Source organism: Nanorana parkeri, unplaced genomic scaffold (assembly GCF_000935625.1).
Source record: "Nanorana parkeri isolate BGI_ZX_2015 unplaced genomic scaffold, ASM93562v1 scaffold209, whole genome shotgun sequence".
Taxonomy (NCBI): Eukaryota; Metazoa; Chordata; class Amphibia; order Anura; family Dicroglossidae; genus Nanorana; species Nanorana parkeri.
Genome location: NW_017306477.1, coordinates 1530699 through 1549661, shown reverse-complemented (window position 1 = coordinate 1549661; position 18963 = coordinate 1530699). Strand labels below are relative to the sequence as shown.

The following is an 18963-nucleotide window of genomic DNA, read 5'->3' as shown; positions in this document are numbered from 1 at the left end:
GCACTTTAATAGAGTCTGGAAACGTGTACTTCCATTAACAACAGTACAAAAATCTTTAACGTCATGCACTGCCTGTAATTTAATTTTTAGTTATTTCGAGGAACATGCATTTCAGTGGTGTTTTATAAACTACAAATCCCAGGATCTTGCAATGCCTAATGGGAGTTGTAGTTTCACCACAGCTGAAGGCCCAAGGTTTGGCTACCCCTGAATTATAGGATTATTATTTTTTATCCAAAGGCAGACCTGGCATTTTATGGCCCACAGGCCACATCCTGCCCTTTTACTGTCCCTGTCCGGCCTGCGGTCCAGACGTTGACCAATTGCTAGCCTGCACTAGGTTATGGCTGTGTGACAGTGGATGCACCCGTCTTCCAGGCCAATGCATCCACTGCAAGCCAAAGCCCAGTGCAGGTCCCCTTCTCTTCAGTTGTTAGTTGCTAGGCCTGTAGGCATCCTACCATACAAGATGCCAGGTGTCCACCACCTCTGCAGTCATTGATTGCTAAAACCACTGGCATCCTAGTAACCAATAATGTCAGGTGTCCAGTGACCAGTGACGTCGCCCCCAGCATTACAGGAGGATGTAAAAGTATCTTCTTCCATCCTTTCCTGCAGCCTGCTCTGGGGAAAATAATATAAAGGGGCACTCTAAAGGGGACAACCAATGTAAGGGGGCACCCTGGTGGTGACAAATAATGAGTTGTCCCCATTAGAGTGCCCCCTTACATTGGTTGTCCCCTTTATATTATTGTCCCCAGAGCAGGCTGCAGGAGACGATGGAAGAAGATACTCTTTCGTCTTCCCGTAATGGTATAATACCTTGGAGCTGAATATATTGTCATGGTGATGTGTATGCAATCCTTCTGCCAAGTGTTTCTGTAAAATCTATAACAAAATGAAATGATATGTTGCTATAAATATAACCTGAGTCATACACATCTTCTCGCCCCAACTCTTAGCAGCCTAGGATGCTCTGGCCGGCGTCCCGCCCAGCTCCTGGCAACCAGTGATGTGACTGCTTGCCAGGAGCTATGCGGGATGCCGGCAAGTGCGTCCCTGGTTGCTAAGAGCCAGGCTCTGTATATGTGTATCTGCGGAGCCTGCCGGGGGCGGTCTGCTCAAATGGATTGCACAGTATATGCACTGGGTCTAGGTGATATTACATACATGTCCCCTCCTGGGGTTCTGTACAGGCTGCGGAGATGTGTATTCAGGAGTGTATATGCTTGGGTACATGGTGTGAATTCAGTCACATAAGCTCTATTTGCTGTGGCTGGCTGTCTATAAAGCCGAAATCACAGCGGTGAGCCAGGAACGCTGACCTCTTAGCTGCTCATTACCGTCAGCGGAAAGCCTTCTGAGCAATAAAAGTCCTAAAATACTCTATAGTCCCAGAGGGGGTAAAAGTTATGTCTTGAAGAGGTAGCATCATCCAACAAGCGGAATTACAAAACTCTTTTGTGGCGCATAGCTGACATATAAACACTATATATGTTTCCAACCAAGGCTTCAAGTGTATGTCAAGCCAAACATTTTTTGTCTCCAGTTTTGGATAGTATAGGGAAGGATTAGATCAGGAGTAGACACTCCAGCTGCGGTGAAACTACAAATGCCAGCATGCATCTGCCTCTGGGAGTCATGGCTGTGGCTGTCAGAGTTTTGCAATGCCTCATGGGACTTGTAGTTTCACCACAGCTGGAAGGATGAAATTTGGCTACCTCCTGGATTAATCCAGCTTAAAAAAACAAAGACTTTAATACTACTTTATGACGAAATTAAAAAAAGAGTTTAAAAGTGAAACTAAATCAGAAAGAAGCACTGATAAGAACTATCTGACTAATCACAGGAATCCTGTATTGTAGGGGTAGGAACTACTCAAACGATGGTGAGACTACTAATGCCATTATACCTCTAAGAATCATGCCTGTGGCTGTCAGAATCTTGCAATGCCTTATGGGATTTGTAGTTTCATCACAGCTGGTAGGCCGAAGTTGACTTGACCTGGATTAGAACCATACCTTCCAACTGCCCCTCATTTGAAACCAAATCCCTCTGCCCCCCTTTCCTCCTCAGTTGTCCCTCCTTTTGGTCCGATTTACAGATATTTATGATAAAGTTCTACCGAAAGTCTAATCCTGCAGTAAAGTATTTATCTTATCTACTAATTATCTCGTCTGCTATATTTTTTTATAAGATATTGCAGTGATATGATTAGGGTTGCCACCTGTACAGTATTCACCCGGACAGTTCGGGTTTTGAATGCTGTGTTCGGGTTTCATGGCAGCAGAAACCCGGACACAAGATGTCAGGCAGACAGGGGCAACCAAAATTAAGATAGGGGCTACTGCCCCCCCCCCCCCACACTAAAAATAGCCTGAACTGTGATATTTACATATGAATGGGCGGCGCTATTTACATATGAATAAGCTGCGACTCATTCCCTCCAAAAAATGTCCGCGCGTCGCTTGAGTGTTCGGGTTTCGCTTGAAGAAAAGGTGGCAACCCTAGATATGATGAAGAGGACCGATTAGGCTAAATGAGTTATAGTACGGTGTAAAAGACACAGGCCATAGGTCGATTATAGAGGGGAAATCTTCCAACGAAATCTTCCAATGAGTACATCTGTCTAAGAGGGCATTTCCTTTCCCTAGGAGAGATTCCTGATTTGTCAACCACACAGAAAACCAGAGCAAATCTCCCCAGTGGGACACAGTTGTCAAAAAAGGATCTTCAGGTAATAAACTTTCCAACGGATTCACAAAAATTTTTTTTTGTTTATGCCAAACATATTGAAAAATAGATTTGGTGGAGGTAAAAGGTAAATCCCTATGGGGACACTTGTTCTGTTGGCAGCTGTCTAAGGCCCGGTTCACACTTTGATGTTTTCTGAAGGCATGCCTAATGCATGCTTGCACGTTTATGCAGCACATCAAAAACGTGCATGGTGCTTGCATTGCTATTACTTGTTAATGCACCCCAAACATGGCCGGTAAAATACGCATGGTCAAACACATGATCAAAAAAACGCAGCAAGCTCACAGCTGAAAATGCACACGTGCTGCAGCCCATTGAAATGAATAGGCTGACACACAACAACCAGCAACTTCTTTAAACATTCCCTACTCCAACCAAAATTGAAAAATAATACGTTTTGCCTTTGGATACATTTAAGGGCTCAATCTCATGCACGCAAACACAGGTGTATGGGCATACAGCTGAAAATATCTGCCTGTATTTACAATGCCCCTGTTTTACCCACATTTCCAGCGATCCTACACCATTCCTGCCTCCACTGTTGCCGAATAGAAAGCAAAGTACATCCTGGTACAGGTGAACAAGAGTTCTCCTCCTATAGATAGTGCACGGGTCTAGCAGCATAGCATTGGGCCCAAGCACTGTCACATGATGGAGGGGTGACTTCGTGAAGCCCCCGACACAAGCTACACATTGAATCCCAATTCTGGTTACAGCAGAGGAGGGAGTGGAGCTGGATCACTGTTGATGTGTGTGAAAACAGAGCAGACGGGGACCTTAGAAGCACTTAAAAGGCAAAGTGACAGTACCTCTTTAACATGACAGCCCCAGAGCCTACATTTCTAAAACTCAAGCCAGCAATGCCAGCTTTGTGGCATTACAGGTTCATTTTTTCTGTCCAACTCTAGATCAAATTTGTATTACTTATGGATAGAGTATGGTTAGAACGTCTGCCAATATTTCATTGCTGTTTGTGCTCCCCTTTGGAAAATGTCTTCTTAGACCCTGTCTATTTAACAGGAAGTGGGTTAAACAGAACAGGAAATCAGAACCCCCCCCCTTTTTGTCTATTTGACACAGAAAGTAATACAAACAAAACTTTGTATCACTGTGTAGAAGGTTATTGCCTTCATGCCTCCCCAGTCTAAGCATTCAAAGTGTGATCTCTGTCATTTACAGTTGTGGTGAGATGGAAGTAACTGACAATCTCAGTGAGTTGGCAGACAGTGACTCAATCTAGATGACACAGTGAGGATTGTTAAGAAGTTTAATACAAACTGTGCAGATCTTTACAACAGTGGATAGGTTAAAAGATCATAATGCAGACATCGCAACTCTCCCGGATGTTCCAAGAGTCTCCCTCTATTAGAAAGCGGCTCCCGGACATCCGGGAGAGAAACATTTTCTCCCGGAAAGGTTTACTCTGCTCGATCTAGCAGAGTAAACCTTTCCCTGCTCTGTTTTTTTTTTCTGACATCGGGGCCGCCGGCCAGAGAAAAAAAAACCGGCATAGGAATGAATAGCTGGATTGCTATTGGCTATTTCAATTTGCAATAGCAGACTAGCTATTGCACCTGCCCACTGCTGCTGTCAATCAGCAGAGGAGGACCTGGAGTTCTCAGGTCCTCTGCTGCTGACTGACAGCAGCAGAGGGCTGGTGCAATAGCCAGCTTGCTATTGGCTATTGCAAATTGAAATAGCCAATAGCAGCCTAGCTATTTATTCCTATGGTTTTTTTGTATTCTGACAGCAGCAGCTGTCAGAATACTAAGAAAAAAAAATGGCAGATAGCAAGGGAAGCCTTAGCTTCTTTGATATCTGCCATCATTTCAGGGGTGTGCTCTCTTCCTTGGCATACCTGATAATGTGATCCACATAGCAAAGGACATGTGGTTGAGATGCAGAGTAGAACATAATGAAGAAGGGTGGTGCTCTCTACACATAGGAAAACTGAACTATGGGGAGGGGTGGAGACAAATAACAGAGACAGATAAAGCAAATTAAATTTAAAGGCATATCACAAAGCATGTGTAACATGACAATTGCTGTCTGTGACATCATGAGGGAGAATCCCCTGACTTCCTGTCTAGGTGGTAGGTGTCAGAAAGAACAGGAAGAGAAAATAAATCCCCTCCATGGAAACAGATACCATAGACAATATCACAGAATATAAATCTCCTTAGCAGGAATACAAAGAGCATTTAAAACCTGAAAGAAGTTGTAATCCTTCCCCGCTCCATCCAAAACTAAACAAAAACATTTTGTCTGGAGCTGGGCTGACAACAAAGCCTGGCTATATGTGGTACAATGAGGTCGTACAGCACGCACAGCTGTGCAGAGACCTGGTGCTGTGTGTAGCTGCATTCAGCTGCCTATACATCTCTATGACAGAATGCTACTGCATGCGACTTTATGCCAATCCGAACTGGCACATCAGTACTGCTATAGATGCACACCATTGGATGCAGGCAGTCTCCCTCCAAGAGCATGCATCTGTACCTGTACGCATGTGCCGTTTTGTGTTGGCATGTAGCCGTGTCATCATCATGTTTAGGCTCTTCGTTCCTCCTTTTCCTTGAACCCTATGACGTGTTGCTATGGCCTGGCTGAGTTCCTCCTTTTCCTAGAACCCTATGATGTGTTGTAATGGCCTAGCCAAGTTCCTTCTTTTCCCTGAACCCTATGAAATGTGGTGATGGCCTATCTGAGTTCCTCCTTTTCCTAGAACTCTATGATGTGTTGTGATGGCCTAGCCGAGTTCCTCCTTTTCCTAGAACCCTATGATGTGTTGTGATGGCCTAGCCGAGTTCCTCCTTTTCCTAGAACCCTATGATGTTTTTGTGATGGCCTAGCCGAGATCCTTCATTTCCTTGAACTCTATGATGTGTTGTAATGGGCTTGCTGAGTTCCTCCCTTTCCTTAAACCCTATGATGTGTTGTGATGGCCTAGCTGAGTTCCTCCTTTTCCTTGAACCCTATGATGTGTTGTGATGGCCAAGCCGAGATCCTTCAATACCCTGAACCTTTGGTTTGTTGTGATGGCCTAGCTGAGTAATTTTGTTTATGTGGAGTTGTGGCTAGTTTGTATTAGTAGCTCTTTTAATGAATGTATTATTATGTGTATATACAGATCTTTATAGGATTAAATGCTTACAGATTACCGTGCATTAGAAACATGTACATGTCTAAGTATTTAATCCCTAGAGGAACGTTGCAGTTCTTTCTGCCTAATATATTTGGTTTGTTTCTCTTTATATGAACAGTTAGGGCTCATTCACACAGGCGCAAGGGTCCATGTACTATAGAAAATAGCCAGATATCTGCGCCCAGTAGTCATAGGTGTTGTGTATAGCCCGCCTGTACAAATCAATGACGATCAATGGCAGCTGTAGCTGGTAAATGCTTAGTAAACTTGCATACAGGTAAAGATATACGTTCCTGGACGTACATCCCTAACCAAAAGAGAAATGCTCAATGTAGAGGTGTATGATGCAGCCCCAACAGTATGATTTGATCCATATTTAGGGGTTCTTCAAAACAAGTACCTGTTTTTAGGGTCACTAATATTTTGCATGTTATAGGTGTATTTTTTTTACCACACTACCACTTGGTTTTTCATCATCCCTACTTCCTACTTACTCAAATTAATTTGATGCCATCCCATTGCATGCTGTCATTGGATAGAGTAGAATCACCCCCTTAAGATCTCTCCTTCTATAGCAGCATGGCTCTAACTGCAGACAATGACGATAATGGCATTCTTTGGCAGTCAGCAGGCCTGCCAGAGAAGGCAACTGGAGATCTGGTAATCATCCTGATTAGCCGCCAACTGCAGCAAGGTCCCAGGTATGTTTATATCTTTGGACTTACAGATATTTTGCAAAGGGTGCCTCTTATTCTGTATTTCTATATGTTCAATTAGAATTGCCTACAGTTACTAAACCTCCAGACTTAAGCTGGCCATACACAGATCACATTTTGTCCATTTCCTAATGAAGTGGCCAAATTTTGACCCATAGGTGGCCCGGTCAGCACAACCTGGAACTGGGTAGAAAATTGGCAGCCGAATAGTGACTGCAGCCAATCAGCTCTGCGGGTATTGCAGGCACCTGCTGTCAGAATCCAATATGCATTAGGGAAGATTCTTCCATCCATGCTAATTAACGTGTAGGACCAAGTAGTTTTGAGCTCTTAAACGGTTTTACACTAATGAATCCAGATCAAGCAAATATAAATTACCCAGCTAAGATTTTTTCTCAAATGTTTGCCCGATCATTTGCAGTCATCATGTTTCCAAACGGTTGACTCCAACTCTCTCAATCAGATTTCCTGAACTTCCTGTTCAGTACAAGATCACAAGGGACAGCACAGTCTTCAGCAGCTGCCCATCTACTAGCTTAACGGAGGAAGGAGGTTCTAGGAGCAGGAGAGTGACTTGCCTTGCTGAATCTGTTTGTGGAGACACACACAGCTTGCTAGCACACACAAGGTTGGCTTGGACCACTCTGAAAGGGAAAGAAGCCATCATAAAACAAGATATCAGGGCCAGTGCTCAATGGACCAGCTTTTAAATATCAAGAAGGCAGCATCAATTGGAAGTGATTTCATCAGCATTTGTAAAAAGTCAAACCAAGAGTTCACTTGAACCACTAAGATTGCCAAAAACCAATCAGCTCACCCATCTGGCCTAAAGAAGAACTCCGGTCCTCTGCTCCAGCGGTGGAATGTCCCTCAAAGTCCTGTACACTGTATAGGACACGATTACTCACAGGACCCAAGACCGCTGTAGCGGAGGGGTAGGTTCGGGTGAGCATATCTCTGCTATTTTAGCACTTGACCCTTGCACTGCGGGGATAGCACCACTGCACTGGTTAAGATTTTATTTGTTCTTGTTTAATCCAGTCCCCTGTGTTAAGGGAGTGCATGATCTTTGTGCACCATCACAAAACTGAATACATTAGCGCTCATTATTTTAAAGTACAGCTTTTAAAAGGATGAAATAGATGAACTTCTAATCGTATTATCTGGGGATGTCCTGATCATTTTTGGAACACTTAGACTGAGACTTCAGCGAAAGATCAGGAGATATGGCGCAAAGGTTTGCACCCTACACTTGCACTCTGCAGACCTATTATTGACTGTTATCCCAACTGAACAGGCGGTTGTCTTTCTTTGCAATCTGCTCCTTCGCTTTTTAAACTGATCCCTGATGGCACAACAATAGGAGGCAATGCCCACATGTTGCGCCATCATCTCCAATCAGGTTAGATCAGCTGACGCCTGTAATAACCAGTCACTGCTGACATATTGATGAAACAATGACAATGTTTGTAAAAGTAAGTAGTGCAGATATGTTCATTTAAATCACATTTGTGTTTCTAAAGATTTCCGATTCCATCTTCCTCCAGGCTAGACAAGCTTACATCTAGGCTGTCATTTCTAGGAATTCCTGTAGGTGGGGGTGTTGCATTTTTTCCACCCCAAGGCTGAGGTCATCCACACAGTAAATGTAGTTTACATAATTTTGAACGATATCCTCTTTAATGTCCTGTTTTCAATTAGCGGAAATGAAAAACACTTTAATTAAGGTAAAGTAACTGCATGTTTCTAGAAACCTCAGACTGTCTGCATGTGAAAAGGGCAAGGAGGTTTATCAAAACAAACTAGACAGCTTCATCTATTCACACATTTCTTTTTCTGAGGCATGCCAGAATTTACATTCAGTTTTGATTGATCTTAGAGTACTAAAAATAGTTTATTGGTAAAATTTCTTTTGAACCATCTGAATTTTCAGTATTTTACCAATTAAAGGAGAACTATGGGGTTAAGGCTTTTCCCCATAGTTCTCCTTAGGGTAATGGGAGGACACAAACTAGCGTCCTCCTGTCACCCTAAGCTCAGTATACTGAGACGCCACAGTATACTGCGAGCTACTGCTCGCGGTATACTGAGACGCGGCAGCTGAAGCGGATCCCGACAATTATGCCGGATCCGCCCAGCTGCATGAGTGACAGCTGGCTCTGCCTATCTAGAGGCAGAGCCAGCTGTACCCGCCCCCTCCCCCGTCCGATCCGCCAGTCAGCGCTGGCGGAGCGGGGAGGGGGGAATCCAGCCCCTCCCCTGTCACGGCAGAGAGCTGTGACAGGATCGAGAGGTGAGCGAACGTCCCGATCTACTGAGCCGACCTGTGACAGTCTCATTGTCACAGGTCGGCTAGAACTATGAGGTGAGTGAAAAGCACTCACCTCATAGTTCTCCTTTAAGCTTCTGCAAAGCGGCCTTGTGGTCACTTCAAAATGCAATACCAGTTGATACTGAAAGCAGATTTTTTTAGAAGGACATATATACATGTTTATGGACCTTGTAGGGAGCCCTGTTTATGGACCTTGTAGGGAGAAACTTTATTGGTTGTTAACCTGGGGACACTTGGGACCAGGGCTGGTGCAAGGATTTTTGTATTGCTGCCTACACAGGCAAAGGTGGATTTTTTGCAATCCCCTTGGGCGCCTCTTAGTTGGCTGCCTTTATATCCTTATTGCTGGCACTAGCATGGACCACATTGGTAGGATGTAACATGGTCAAATTGCAACCCCCACCTCCCCCCTTACCTGAATCCAGGGGCGGACTGGGCCGGGGGGCAGGATGGCAATTGCCCGCCGGGCCTCTCTGATGCCATCGCAAACAGCCCCTTGGTCCCTGCTGCCACCTGCACCCGGCTGCCCTCCGCATCCGACGCGGCTCTGTGATCGGTGCGGCCGCTGCTCGTCAAGGAGGTGCTCAGGAGGCCCCAGCAGGGGGCCCTCTAACATGCCACGTCTACCTGGTCCAGCCAGCCCGGATCGCCTCGGTATGCGATCCGGGCTGGCTGGATCAGGCAGACGCGGCCCTGTAATCAGGTGCTGTAGAGGGCAGTCCGTTGGGGCCTTCTGAGGACCCCCTTGAGGACCGAGCGGCCGCCGATTGCAGGCCGGCCGGGTGGAGGTGACAAACAGGCGGCAGAGGGAGAGAGCCACTGCAGCTGCGGCCACAGCAGACATGCTGGATGCTGCTTTGTGTCAGAGGGGGCACAGAGCAGTTACCAGCGGGGAGGAGAGAAACTATGGATGCACCAAATTTTCGGGCAAAAAAATTGTACTTTCGGCATTTTGCCCGAAGTACCATTTTCAGCCAATATGTTTTGGTGCATCCTTACTGTAAGGCTTTCAAAGCTGTCCTTTTTTCACTGTTACTGTCACTGTTTTTTATAGTTACTGCTTTTAGAAACACATACAGGGCTATTCACAAAAGGGTGAAGAGGTTGGAGAAGGCAGGAGAAGTGAACAATCGAGGACAACGCAAATGGAAAAATTCTCCAATTCATATCACTTTGCAGTTCAGCTATGTTGTCCTAAACTGTTATCTTTTCCTGCTTTCCCCAAACTTTGCACCCTTTTGTGAATAACCCTGATTTTTTTTGGGGGGTTAGTAATCTTCACGCCTAAAATGTGCATTTTAACATGTGTACAGAAAATGTAAAATGGCTCCAACAGTGAAAGGTTTAGAGCCCAACCTACATGATTTCTTTTCTTTCCCCTTCCTCTACTTCACGTTCTCCTCTGCTGCTGACACCCAGCATCATTCAACCACTTCCTGTGAGCCCATTCTGTCAGTGTCACCCCCCTGGAGGTCCATTATCTTGCAGCCTTGTCACATGGTGGTATTCTGCATAGAAAAGCTCTCAGACGTCACGTTCTACATGTTTTCGGCTCCCATATTTTCATGAGGGTAATTCATGTAAGAATTTGTAGATATTGTTTCTGTTTTTTATCTGTATATCTGACTGTGAGATTATGACAAATGAACATTAAAGCACAATCACTCTGCAGCAATGCCAGTTCTTATTACATACACCTCATTAGCACACATCAGTAAGCTGTTCACATACATTCTCATAAGTTCTCATACATAAAGATTATTTCAGATAAAAGGTAATTTAACTTAAAATACATCTTAATATTTTTAGCCTATTGTATGAGCATTCTATATAACTGTCAGTGCGGTTCATTTTCACAGTATGGTAATAAGCTTATCTTTGTTCTCCATCTTATTGCTAAATTGCAGCACGTTTTGGCTGCAGTATTAATTCTAATTACTGAAAATGGAAAGTCAGAACAGTATTTAATCACACTGGCATTCATCATGACAGGTATGCCGTTAATTAAACAATATGCATTATGTACTTCTAAAAACGTGGACTATACTGTAATGGATTTTATTACTAAGAATTCTGATGTGTGATGGCAGTTGCCATGCCAGCATGCATTTGAGCTATTTGCTTTGGGGCTGATGTATGTACAGATATTCTGCCTGTAGTTTTGCATAGGGGCCCCAGAGGATGAGAATATATTTGCAGGCAGGTTTTCAGCATAGTTAGTAGAGAACAATGGCTAAGGGGGTAGGTTTGCCAGGGAAAGAACAAGCCACCCACATATCATGTTGCTCACTTTCAGATAAACATTCCCATGAACATAAACATTCAAAACATTTTCAAGCTATTTCAAATGGTGATTATATCACCAACAATGGATGCTGCTCCTTGATGTTTAAAAGTTGTAGTTTCCTGCAGAATCAGCTGGTCCCCTGAGCACTGACCCTGATATCCTGCTTTAGGGTGGCTCCTTTCCCTTGCAGGGTCCTATGGAGCCACCTTTGTGGGTGCTAATAAGCTGTGTGTGTCTCCACAAACACTCAGATAAAGCAAGGCAAGCCACTGCCCTGCTCCTCCCTTCTCCAAGTTAGCAGATGGTCAGCTGCTGGAGATTGCTTTGTCTCTTGTGATCATGTACTAGACAAGACGTTCAGGGAAGCTGATCAGAGAGAGTTGGGGCAAGCTGTTTGGATAAATGATGATAATAAATGCTTGGGCAAAGAAATACTTTCCTGGGTGATGTATATTTGTTTTATCTGCATTCATTATGGAAAAAAAGTTTGAGAGTTGAATTCCCCTTGCAGTGGGGCCCCCTGCACTGCAAGGGTTAAATGCTCATTAGGTCTAGGGGTAGAGGAATTGGCTGTAAAACTTACCTAAAACTGGTCATACACTGGTCAAACTTGGGCCAAGGCATGCTGGCTCCCACGGGGCTGAATGAGGAAAAAAGATCAGTGTATGGCCAACCGTATTCCTGACTTTAGCAAGCTTCCACCATGTTGTGCAACTGGTCCCCCAGGAGAGGGGAATGGAATGGGGAGGAGGGCACTGCAAGGGTTTTTTTTTTTTTACAAATCCCAGAGTTCAGTTTTGAAGCTCAACAGCAGCCATTTTTGGGGGGAATAGAGCAGGGGAGGGTAAGAACCTCTGGCACATTTTGATTTGTTGGCTGTTCCCTATTAGGGAGATTTCCCCTCAATTCTTGACAGGACAGAAAGTGATGGAATGTCTCTCTGATAAGGACATCAACACATTGTTAGTAGAGCGATAAAAAATTAGAACTTTTGACAATGTTTTTATTGCTGTCTTTGCTTTCTTTCTACAGTGACTCCTGCACCATCATGTGCTGGCAGGTCCCAAATGGGGGTCACAGGCAGAAATGTAAAAAAAAAACTGCCGGAACTAAAAACCAAAACTAAAAAAACGGCATTGTGATTGGGTTTTAATTACCTATTTTCAGTTCTTACTTCTAGGTGTACTGACGCAAAATGGAAAAACTGTTTCTGCCTTGGCAGGCCTTTGGTGGTTATGATGTCTGCTCTTGTGATACAAAGGCTAGCCATTCCACTAGGATAGGAGCATAATTTTCTCATCAGATGTCCCTGTTTGGTCTATAGACCTCTATAAAAAAATACTAGTTAAGTACCAAATTGTTATTCTACACTAGACCTTCCCTCCAACCTCTAAATGTTTGTATTTGTTAATTCAGAATGGAGTATAAAGGAAAGGTAGTGGTAAGATAAGTACTTGTTGGTTTTACCAAGCCTTTTTGATGTATCAATTCCTTGTGGCTGGCTTAACAGGAGGCATGGCATGGTGTGTTCTTTGCCTACCTACCGTGTGCTAAAAGGTGTCCCTCTTTTTCAGAAAGTTAGGCGGTACGTAGGTGAAACCGCAGAAGCACAAGGCAGTTGTAGGGGGACAGTAAGTATAAACCTGCCCCTGCCACCATCAGTGAAACACAAGGAACTATGGTTGTATCATGTACCTGGAAGAGATCAAGCTAAAGAGGGGGCTTCTCTAACACCTCTTGTCCAACACCCCTAGAAGTTGTGACAGGCAATGTGCAGAAGCAGATTGGCAAGTGGGCCAATGTTGCAGGCAATACCAGCTGTTGGTTGTGTGGGTCGGAGGACTGTAGTCCACAGGGTAGGAGTCAAATACAGTAGTACCTGAGCAAGAGGCAGACGCATATCCAGGGCACGAGCCAAAGGGTGATAACAGCTGACCAGCAAGGTATTGAATCAGAGGGCAGAGACAATGTCAGTATAAAAGCTGAGGTCAGCAACAGCCTGGTTGCAGGAAACAGGAAGAAGTCAAAAACACAGGCCAAACAAGATCCAGAAACAGGTCAGAGAGCAATACGGATCATACACCGGAAGGTGGAAGCTGCAGGTCTAGTCGCAGGTCAAGAGGTACTAAAGACCATGAATCTGTCCATGTCAAACTTCAGCTTATATAGGCCATTTGGCATCTGACCCACACATGCTCACACACATGCATGCTCATGTACGTTAATGCACATGGCAGAGACCATATGTCACGTGCTACAGTATGTGCAGACACCCTTCCTCTTGTAGTGGAACGCACTAGACCTTTTTTGCAGGTTGAAGGCCCATACAGCCAGTTTTGGTAGAGAGCCCAACTTCCCTACTTGTTTGCACAAAAGCAATGCCGATGCTTCATTGTACCAAGTGTATATATATTCTATTTTTCTTTAGAAAGGTGAAAGCAAAAATAAAAAGTATTGTAGTTCTAAGTATAGAAGATTCCCACATCACAGTTTTAATATTGCTGAAATCCCATATATGAATAACCCTACTTTCTGGAAGCGTGCTCTGACCTCTCGCTGAATGTGGCTTTGAGAAGATGTTTCTCATTATTGTTATCTATCTGGCCTCATAGCATGACACAATGCAGTTTCAGAAAGTGGCAAAAATTATCTGATTGTTGCACAGGCGTAGTCTATTGTTGTTACCATATGGAAAACCAGTCTTAGAAATGTCACGCAGCCATCAGTGGAGCACATGCATGTAAAGGGAAAGGGGCTGCAATAGGCTGCAGATCAGCAGCATTCAGATGCTAAAATAAGACCTTTGGAATGGTTTGATGCACAGTTCTTTAGCAATCTAAATGTTATTCCCTTACTTTACTTCTTCTTTAACTCACTTCGTCCACAGCTCAAGTCCAAAGGTGTCCTACAAAGGCAGTGTCCAGCTCACAGCTACTAAATACATCTTAATAGCTACCAAAATGTGAAGAAACAGCATGAATTTTCCAGCTGGTCTGCTTGAGACATCAAGAGAGACGGAAATACCTTAGCCAGCAGCTGGTAAAATCCTCAATATCTCAACAAGGAGACAGGCAGTTCATAATAAACATTGTCTTAAAGATAAAATAACCCTTTATATATTAAAATACCTCTTTCTTCATGTGCAGCCAAGGGTCGGGCTATTCCAGTTTGCTAGTAAAGGGAGTTGGTACGCCCACTCTCTTGCTAGACCTGTGCCTAAGCCAGACCATGAAGCCAGCAGAAGGAAGAGTCTAGGCGCTGGAGGACAATTACATTGTTTGCAGTTCCACTTCAGGTTATAGAGGACCTGGTGAGAACCTCTGTTAAGTGCTATTACATCGGCGTGGACAGATTTAGTTTCCATTATCAATGTCATTGTTAGTAAAAGTAGTAGTAAGAATAATTTCCCATTAATGAATTTGAGGGAACAATAGTCGCCATTGAGGCTTTTCTTAACTTAGCATGAATATTACTGCACCTTTAAATTGTTCTATAAGTTCTAAATACATAAGATTGGCTTACTAGATCACCCGGAGACTATAGTAGCAAAATGGTGCCACCATAAATACAAGATCTAAGCCAACCAATCAACCTTTCCCCTCCATCAAATGATGAGTCAGAACCTCAGTGTCTGCTAAGGTTCCAAGGTAAACATCCAGGTCCTCAAATAAACATGCCCAATGTTTTTGAGTAATAACAAGAGAGAAAAAACAGTATGAAATAGCAATTATTGAAGTAAATCAAGTAATGTAGTCAAAAAAAAAACCTCATTCATGTAGACATGTGACATTATTTTGCAGTTACATACAGGAGCCAATATAGGCCAATATAGGTAGGATCTATGGAAAAAGCTGAGGTCAGGTATTTCTAATGTGCCCCCCACGACGTGGTTATCTTTCCGTGGGTATGACTCATTATAAACTTAGCCAGGGTGTACAATTATGGAGCGGGGTGAATTTGGATGATTCCCCCATGAAGCAGGGACGTGCAGTCAGGGGAGGCAGGGGAGGCAGAGCCTCACCTAGTATTATGGAGGAAAAAGCTGTCAGCTTCAAGTCTGAAGCTGACAGCTTTTTACTCTTTTCAGACTGTCTTCTATCAGGTTACACAGCAGGGAAAGCCTCCCCGCTGTGTGACCTGTCATGGACAGAGCGCTGCCTGTTAATTAGAGGTGGCGCTGCATCCGGCTTTTGACAGCTAAGTTAAGTTACACAGCAGAGGGCTTCCCCACTTCTTGTGTAACCTAGCTTAGTTAGGCAAGAGCTGCAACAGCCTCTACTTGCTGTTGTAGGCTTGAGCTCTGTGGATGGTTTGGACCAATGGCAAAGCGCCATTGGTCCAAGCTGTCCAATAAAAAAAATGAAAAAACAAACAGTGAGGACATTGAGCTTGATGCCTCACTGGTGACGAGTAAGTGAGGAACAGGGAGGCTCCTCCCTTCTCCGTCCTCCCTCCCTCTTCTGGCTTCTTGACGCATGTGACGTATCGAGAACGGACTCCACTGCACGTCACTGCCGTGAAGTGGCCAAATCTCAATCCATGGGTGGCAAGCTGGTACGACCCGGTTCCTTAAAAGTCAATTCTTCTATCGACCTTTGTTGAAAAAGCTGGATGGAAAAGCCGAACAGTGATAGCTGCCAATCAGCCATTTTATCCTCTATTTGGATTGTAGTTGCCATGGTGCTGTACATGTGATCAGCTATGACACCAGCCATGTGAGAGCTTGAAAGTTCATCTGAGAGCTGTAATAAGCACACTGACATCCTGGACAGATGGCATGCTTGAAAGTAACTTTTTTGGGAGACATATATTGGTGGGTGTAGTTCCCCTTTAAGTATAACCTGCTATAGGGGCTTCTGTAATGTTTACATGCATACAAGTGCATACAGCCTATTGGTTGCTAGGATGCAGGCAATAGCCGCCTGTGTCCTAGCAACCCAGGGCGCTAAGCAGCAATAGCCACCTGCGTCTTTCATTGCTAGAATGAAGGCGGCTCTTATAGAGTACATTTATGCGGAATGCATGTAAACATCAGTACAAACATGTAAAATACGGTGCAGATTTTTCTGTTTTGATTTTACGGATCTGAATGCAGCGCAAGGTTATTGTTACGTAGCTGTGTGCATGGAGCCATAGAAAATCATACTCCTGCGTTCAGATGAATGCTGTATTTTTTGTAGCCATGTGCACAAACTCTAAGTCTCCGCTCACATTTGTGCATCTACATAATGTGAGCTTATGAGCGTTTTTAGCGCCTTGATACTCTTTTTGACGCATTGTAATGCATTCTTCATACGTTTTTATGTATTTTTTTGTTTTGGCCAATGACAAGCAATCTTTGCTGTGACCTCATCAGGCGGTGTCTACCTTGTATCTGCTTCCTGATTGTTCTGTGTTGTGTAGTTGTGCTTTCTGAGCACTCTTGAGTCACGTCTGTCTGCTATGACATTTTTTTTTGGCAACAGCTACCAACGCACTTTTGAACCATCGCAATCAGCATAAACCTTGCAGGCCTTCTGGTGCTTGCAGTGATCCTTGTAATTGTGGTTGCCGGGGATCATACAGCCATGTCCTTGTCATCACCAGCTGTATTAACTATTTGATGACCAGGTTGTTAAACCCCCTTCCTGTCCAGGCCATTTTTCAGTATTCAGCGCTGCGGTACTTTGACTGACGTTTATTCCGTCATGCAACGCTATACTGAAATGACTTTTATACAATTTTGGGGGGGCAGATAGGGCTTTCTTTTGCTGGTATTTAATCACCACTGCAGTTTTTTTCTATTTTTTACTATATAATGAAAAAAGGACTGAAAATGTTGGAAAAAAAAAAACTGTTTTCCCTACGTTATGTTATAAAACATTTATTATTACCCAGATTTTTGCTAAAATATAAAAGTCGGGGTCACGTTGTGTAAGTAGATACCAAAACATGTCGAAATTTAAGATTGCATGCGTCCGCGAAATCGCAAAAAAACTACCATACCTAAAATTGGCCATAGGCGACGCTTTAAAATCTTTTACTGCTCATCAGTTTATTGTTATCAGTGATTGATGGGCCGAGAATATTTGCTTACAGTCTGACGTTCGCGGTCATATGTAACATGTGTGGTGTAATAATTTTTTTCGCACAACGCATATTCATGTTTATATGTGTGTGCACGCAGGGGCGAGGGACTTAAAAACATTTTTGGTGTCTTTTACTTTTTTTTTATGTCTCAGTTTTTTTTTTACACTTAACTTTATTGCTATCACATAGGGGGCTAAGAAGTAGGGGAAAAAAGAATGTACATACATCGGGAAGAGGTTGCTGTCCATCCATTTATTTACAACAGGCGGACGGCAAGCAGTTAATTTTTCCACATCAAGCATGGCCTACCCCCTCCATATTCCTATGCTGCCTGGCTAGAGAAGATGTTGCTAGAAGGAGGAGACTCCCCCTAGCGGTTTTATTGCACGCCCATTAAAGTCTATGGCAGGGGTAAAAAAAAACAGCCCTCCAGCTGTGGTGAAACTACAAATCCTATTAGGTTTTGCAAGACTCTGACAGCCACAGGCACAACTTTAAGACACAGATGCAGGATGGGATTTGTAGTTTCACCACAGCTGGGGGGCTGAAGTTTGGTCTATGGCTGGAGTACAAAAGCAGCTATGTAGCACCAGAAGAAGCACCTGCGCCTTTTTTCAAATTGCAAGGCAGCACAACACATAGGTGTGAGCAGGCCCCATAGAAAGCAGTGGGATACCTCTTGTCGTGCATTGTTACGTGACGGCTGACTTGAGACAAATTGCACATGTGTGAATGGGGACTCCTTTAACATACACAAGAGTCCATGGAGTGGACCTCAGGAACCACTTTGTTGGTGCAAAAAAAAAAAAATCCAGTTCGCTCCCGTACATTGACCGTAAAAACCAATCTGGAGCCAGCTTAGCTAAGAGGTGATTGCTGATTGGTTGCTCTGCGTTACTTTACAATGGCCATTGTTTTCTGAACTGCGTTGCTGAATGAACTCATTAATTATGCAGGAGATACAACTTTTATGGAATAATGTGTCAGGGGCAGATGTGAGAACGCGGCCTCCTAATGCCCACAATGATAGGTCATGTGAACATATGTCCAGGCTGGTACCCCCCTGTGTGTGGCTGGCTTCCTGTTGACAGCTGGCTTTTCCTCTTGCTTGATATTTTCGGAGTTCCTGCTGCCTATCAGTCCAATTCCAGGATATGGAGACGTCATCACTGTAACCCGTCAGCTGCTGAATCACCCGCCTCCCAACACCGAGGAAGCAGAAAGAGATGGCACAGCTCATGGAAATACAGAAGGGAAAAAAATCAATGATAGTGTAATGAAAATATGTGTATTAGCTCATTGTGGTGAAGACAAAACTCGAAGCTTAGTTCCAGCGTTTGTTTCTTATTATAAAGTACAATAATTGTCTGCTTTCTCATTGTTATTAAAATGCATTTCTTACAAGAGTGTGACGCCGGATTCCATCCCCAATCCTATGCGAACTATAGAAGTAAATCAGACATGTAGAGACTCCAAACATTTGTGTTTTTTCTGGGATTTCGGATTCGGTTCGTTATTCGAAATTCAGATTGTTTCGAATGTTTCATTTTTGGATCAAACCAAATTTTCTGTTTCTTTCAGTTCCGATCAATTTGAATCTATTTGGATGGAGTTAATTATGTTGTTAAACGTGAAAAAAAAAAAAAAAACAGTGTGC

At 43.7% G+C, this 18963-nt stretch overlaps 1 protein-coding gene and 1 long non-coding RNA gene across 2 annotated transcripts in view; one reads left to right on the top strand and one right to left on the bottom strand.

The window, feature by feature from the left end:
- Nucleotides 1-18963, top strand: part of SEPT9 (septin 9) — a 234837-nt gene that overhangs the window by 54886 nt on the left and 160988 nt on the right. The window lies entirely within an intron of this gene.
- The window catches only part of LOC108786409, a 21125-nt gene continuing 3916 nt past the window's right edge, over nucleotides 1755-18963 (bottom strand). The window contains exons 2-3 of the long non-coding RNA XR_001941201.1: nucleotides 8427-8434; nucleotides 1755-1765 (exon numbers count right to left, since the gene is read on the bottom strand). This is a non-coding gene — a long non-coding RNA (uncharacterized LOC108786409). The remainder of the gene's footprint in view (nucleotides 1766-8426; nucleotides 8435-18963) is intronic.